The following is a 6,308-nucleotide window of genomic DNA, read 5'->3' as shown; positions in this document are numbered from 1 at the left end:
TTTGAAATACCTTGGAACTTGAGATAATTTTTTTTCATTTTGTATTGTCTTAAAAAAACCTTTTAAGAACCATTGATCTTCGTTTTTTAAATCCTTCATTCTTCATGTGATGTCTTATTTCGCTAATTTACATGATTTCTTCCTAAAAATACTCTAAACGCCTATGGAATTGCATGATCTAGGATAAAAGTTAATTACAACGACTCAAATGAAAATAATATAAAATGTTACTCAAACCATTGACAACTTCTTTAAATGACATCTTATTTGTCTTTAAATACACAGAAAATAACTAAAAACATGGCTTAAAATAACGTAAGTTACTCCTTCATCAATGATCCATTGACAGTGTCACTAATGTGCAACTCAACTAAAGATCAAGTCTCGTCCCTCATTCCTAAAAAACGGTTAGTGGTGTTGAAAGTAGAGATTGTGGGTTTGTCGCATCATTATCTAGTCTTACTATGCTTTGAATTAGTTTTGACTTTTGAGCCTTTGTCAACAAACATTGTGAGTTAATGACCTTGAAAAAGAATTAACTTCATGACTTAGTTGCACTAGTATCACCTTTCCTTCACTTGGCTGAGCAATTTGTGTGTACAATTTTTTTGCTAACGCAACTCATTGCTTGTTATTTGAATCATCGTCAACATATCTTTATGTTCAACAGTATATGTGGATCACACCATCTTTTATCGAAAGGCAAGAGATCGATGGGAAGATTTTTCTCTTTTGAAAACAGACGACGTCAAGTGTTCCTGCTAGAACTGTAAGAGGTATGTAGGGGTGGAAATAGGCTAGGCCGCGATAGGCTTTGCAAGGCCTCATCTTTTCGCAGCAAAGCTTTTTAGGCCTAAGCCTGGCTTGCTGTCGGTTATATGCTTATTCTTTAAGCCCGATCCTAATATTTTGGAAGTCTGTGAAATTCTCGCGCGCTAGTATTACAATGTTTTATGCAATGTTCCAACATTGAAAACAGGTGGAATGTTGAAATTAATGTTTAAACATTTAACTAGCGAAAACCAAACAGAACAAGGTAAAAGTAAAAGAAAGAAAAGTAAATGGCACAGGTGATTTGTTAACCCAGTTCGGTGACAAACACACCTACTCTGGGGGCTACCAAGCCAGTAAGGAAATCCACTAGTGTAATCATTGTTCTAAGTTCTCAGCAAACTCGAAGTTTACAACTTATCACCTAGGACCAACCCGTATTGACTTCAACGTAGAAACTCCTAGATCTGAGATCCCATCTCACTTCCACTCAATCACACACCCTGTGATTATACAAAACAAAAAAAATGATGAAGACACCTTCAAACACAAACTAACTCCATACTTAAAAGCTTAGGAGAAATTCATAATATTACAACTCAATAAACACAGTCCCAAACTTGTATTAAGGAGACACAAGAAACACTCACAATTAACAGAGACTTAAAATCCTAAAAAACTATATTTTTGATATGACGGCTTCACTGATGAATTAGGTTTTGCGTCATTCCTTATATAGTCTGAAGCAGTACGGGCTTGACCTTATTGTTGGGCTTTAGAAAACAATGTTGATCCATCAAAAGATTTGTTCACAAGGATCAGAACCAAATCACAACTTTCCTAAAATGTTAGAGCATCTTTAGGAAATAACCAAAGTCTCCTAAAACGTTGGCACATCTTTAGGAACAACAAATACACATCCAAAGTTTCCTAAAATACTATCACTACTTTAGGAAATAATCATAAAGCTGATTATGGACAAAAAACATGTATCTTGGCCAACAAGCAAATATGCATGGATTCCTTAAATAGATAATGCGCGTGTTAAACATGGCACATAATTTGGGCACACTGAACCGTACCACATGTTTAAACATCGTATCCAACAAACATCTTGCATGAATATTTGTTTTAGCAATAATGAGGCCAATACACAAATATCCAACAATCTCATCCTTTGGATTTTTTGGCTAAAACAATCTGAGGCCATACAAACAAAGTAGAGAGGTACCACACATCCATTTCTTTAATCAACAAGGGCACAAAACCATGAAGAAAGGAGCATATCATACAGATAAACTTAAGAGATAACACACATATAATTCTTCAGTCAACAACATAATCATATAGACATGAAGAAATATAACACATCTTCCAAAAACCACTTCCATATTTTCAAAAAAATCTTCAGCTGGAACATACACTACAAAAAATCGCGTGAATTGCGGCGGCTAAAAATCGCTTATTGCGGTGGTTTTAGCCGCCCCTATATACCACACTGGCGGTTTCAAAACTGTCGAAATTTTTCCTGCCACAAAGTTTAAAACGGCAGTTTAATACGGACCGCCATGCAGACTGCCGCAATACACATTGAATATAATGGCGGCTAATTGGTTGGTTAATACGGCGGTTTAAACCGCCGGAATATACACTTTTCACAACAAAAGAAAGTGTGCATAGTGGCAGTTTGAACTGCCGTAATAGCCATTTTAAAAATTAAAAAAAATTCCAAGAGTGGCAGTTTGAGCCGCCACAATTGCCTTTTTTTTTTTTTTTAAAAAAAAAAAGACCTGAACATATCACCTAAATAACAATTATTAGAACTAGTATAAATTATTTTTATACATAAATTGTCATATTACAATGTGTAACACAGTCCAGCAACCTGATGAACGTTTATAAAATAAACTTAAGCTCTTTAATTATGTTGTAGAGTTTATCTCTGATCTCTTCCATGTATGTGTGGCCCTCCTCATTTCCCTAATTTTATGCTCTCCTTCAACTTCTCTTGTACATGCACACACATACATATAGATCAAATAAGGTTCACATAATGCTATTTCACAAAACAACAATAGCAACTTGATAAAAAATAATGTATTAAAAGAGGAATTAGAGTTTCAAAATCAGCCTCTCATTGATCAGTTGTCTTTCTATCAATAACTCCCCAAAAAGAAAGAGATGCAAAACTATATAGATTATATAACAGGATGGTAATACATAGCACATAACTGAAAAGCAAGACTAAGTGAAGAATAGAAAAACACCAACTACTAAACCAGAACAAGAACTGCCATAAGAGAAATCAAATTATATGAAATCATGTTTGGTGAGTCATTCTGATTAGATGTTTAGATAATAGAATGAGATCTTCTAAAAAAAAGGATAATAGAATGAGATGAAGAAAAAAAAAAGGAAAACAAACCTGATTAGTTGAGCTTGATGCTTTTGAAATAATAGCATATGCCTACATGACAATAAAATATTTAATGGCAATATTAGGAGTCAGGACCATTGATTCTAACTATAACAATAGTAAACTTTTATCATGGAAATAAAATATCTTTTAGCTAGATCTTCAACTTCATTGTAACAGAATCGAAGCTTCAAATAACAAGAGTGTTAGTTAATTACAATTTTACAAAGACAAATTATAAAAACATAAGTAGAGTTAAAATTATTTTACCTCAAAGAGGTCTTTCCATTGTGTCTCAAAATAATCAGCTGGCATATCTGACCACTTTTCCTTTGCTCCACGATGTGAACTTAGAACCTCTTCTTGTGGATGTCGTGGGGAAGTTAGATTGGGGAAAGATGCACCATGTGAAGAGCTCTCATATGATACTTTAACAAAATTCTTTATCCTCCTGGACTTTGGCATTGCTACATATGTAAATTAAAAAAATCACTAACAAATAATTTGAATAATTATAATGCTAAATTTAAAGAACTATATTCAAACAAAATTTTATAGACATGCTAATCATAGAACTAGTTGCATATAACAATGATATTAATGGCTAAAAATCATAGAAGTAAAGTATGTCTTAACATTGACACATCAAAATCATAGAAGAATATTAACATTCCCCTCTCTCATTAATTCAAAACAAAGTGTGTGATCTTCAAAAATATGAAATAAAACACCATTTTGTGTAAAACACTTCCAATTTATATTGGACGATAGTAATAAAAAGAATGGGGTATAAAACATCAGTAAATGCCAACCTTGTAACCAAACATACATAACCAGAACAGGGACTTATGTTCTTTACTATTATTGCATACCAAACACCATTCAAGTGTGAGCATAATTTTCATTAAAGACAATCATCATTATAAGTCTAAACTAAGAGGTTTCTCTCCAAGTATCTTTATTATTGCATCATTCAAGTGTTTGCTATTTAGAGTTGAAAGTGTCAATTGTTTATATTCAGTCATTGTAATAGAAGAATGAATCTCAAGGTTGATTAAAAAATGTAACTTCAAAGTGTCTTTAATTTCTATAACTTTCCATTTCTAAGATTGACTATTGAAATTTATCTTGGTCTGTGTAAAGGGTTAGGATAATAAGGGAGTTGATTATTAGTTCGTCAATGTTTCCACTATCAGTTCAATATGATACTCCTCGTTCAATATTCTTTGGACTGAACAAAAATAATTTACAAAGTGTGTGTTGCTTGCTAGGTAATATCTATACAATGATATCCAAATCCATGAAATCCAATTCCATGAAACACAACTGCAGGTCTTAATCATGTCATCTTTGTTTAATAATATTGAGAGCTTTGAAACTTCAAATAATTAATTTATTAAACTAATTGCTATCTATATTTTGTGTACTAGCAATTTAGCAGCAAACCTCCTCACATAACAGTAGATCAAGATAAATCCATCTTTTTTTAAGGAATAAATCCATCATATTATTAAAACTTGTATTAAAAAAATTTCAATTTGGTTTTTAAGAAACAAAACTCAAACAAAACAAGAAATTTAAATAACTCATATCCTCACCAAATAACAGGGATGGGTCACAGCTCTAGATCCTCCTGATTTGGCAGCAAACCTCCTCAAATAACAATAGATCTGCTTGTTTCTTTTCACAAACCTCAGTTTTTCTACCACCAAAACAAAAACAAATCAAAAACAAAAACGAAAACAAATTCCCAACAGCAGTAAATCTTCAATAATATTAACCAATTAAAATCAAGAATAATACAAAGATGAGGGTTTGGGTATTTCAGATTAAGCAAATTTCATACTCACCATGTCAAGAGAAGAGTTCGATAGGGATAGGGACCACATATGAAATAATACAAAGATGGAATGTGATGGGTTTGGGTTTGGGTGTTTGCGGGTTTGAGGGAATCGATTTGGGTGTTTGTGGAAATCGATTCTGAAATCGGTTGAAGATTATGAATATAGATTGTTGAGGGGATCGAAGATTGAAGTAAGGAATCGAATTTGAAAAAGATGGTTTGCAGATTCAGTAATCGAAGATTGAAGGAAGGAATCGAAGTTGAGCTTTCTGTGGATTTACGAGTTGAATCGTGAAAAGATTAGGTTTTGGTAGGGATGGTTTGGAAGCTTGGAGAAGGTTTGGAAAAAAGATTGAAGTTTTGTTATAGAATATTTTATGTTGAGAAAAAAAAAGAAAAAGATGGAGGGATTTTCTAAAAAATTGGAAAAAAAATAGAGGGAAGTTAGTGCGTCAAATGATATGGAACTAGAAAAATTAAAAAAGTTAATAGCGGCAGTCTAAAATGCCACAATATACCAGGTAAATTGTGCCATAATATTTTGTAAATACCAGCAGTCGAAACCGCCGTAATATACCGTACAAAGCGGCGGTCAGAGAAACTGCCGCAATACACTGGATATAGTGGCGGTTAACAGGGACCGCCAGTAAAAAACCGTCAGAATTAACGCGATTTTTTGTAGTGATAGCATATAAGAAAACTATGGAATATCACTAAAGAGTATCAGAGGCATGCAACAACGGAATCAGAAATAACTTTGCCTCACAGATAAAATATAACCATCTTTGGATGCAATAATGGGAAAAATAAATTCCCACACACACAAGCAACAAAAATTTGGATGTTTCAACATCGAGTAACACATCTTGCCATACTACTTATCACAACCAATAACATAAGTAAATCACACTACAAAGTAACACTGCCCCTCAAAAGAATCAACTCAAGAGTGGCTACTAAAAAAATACCACTCCCCTTGAATTTATGCATATCAGAATATCATAGAACATGTCAGAACATTCATGACATCATACAGAGCACCAGACATACTACTCCCCTTTTTAGCCATAAATTCTGACAAACTAATCATGCATGCAGTAGCAGGAAACAAAGAACAGTAGTAGCTGAACTCATAACAGAAGAAAACTCCACACACTTTGGTCAGCACTTTCTGATCCATCCTTCTCATCGCCAACAGACGCAGAATTAACATCCTCGTGATCAGAAACTTTCTCCTCATCATCATCATCATCGGTTACCATCTTACTTTGAGATTTT

At 33.4% G+C, this 6,308-nt stretch overlaps 1 long non-coding RNA gene across 1 annotated transcript; it reads right to left on the bottom strand.

Moving 5' to 3' along the window:
• Nucleotides 1-2,570: 2,570 nt before the first annotated feature.
• Nucleotides 2,571-5,393, bottom strand: LOC112418737 (uncharacterized). The gene is made up of 5 exons (XR_003008816.2): nt 5,038-5,393; nt 4,786-4,889; nt 3,458-3,654; nt 3,197-3,238; nt 2,571-2,773 (listed from the first exon to the last, which is right to left on the bottom strand). It is a non-coding gene; the product is annotated as an uncharacterized lncRNA (long non-coding RNA).
• Between the last annotated feature and the right edge of the window lie 915 nt (nt 5,394-6,308).

The sequence above is a fragment of the Medicago truncatula genome, chromosome 1 (genome assembly GCF_003473485.1).
Source record: "Medicago truncatula cultivar Jemalong A17 chromosome 1, MtrunA17r5.0-ANR, whole genome shotgun sequence".
Lineage (NCBI taxonomy): Eukaryota > Viridiplantae > Streptophyta > Magnoliopsida > Fabales > Fabaceae > Medicago > Medicago truncatula.
Note: the sequence above shows the minus strand (reverse complement) of the source record. Positions and strands in the feature narration are given on the sequence as shown.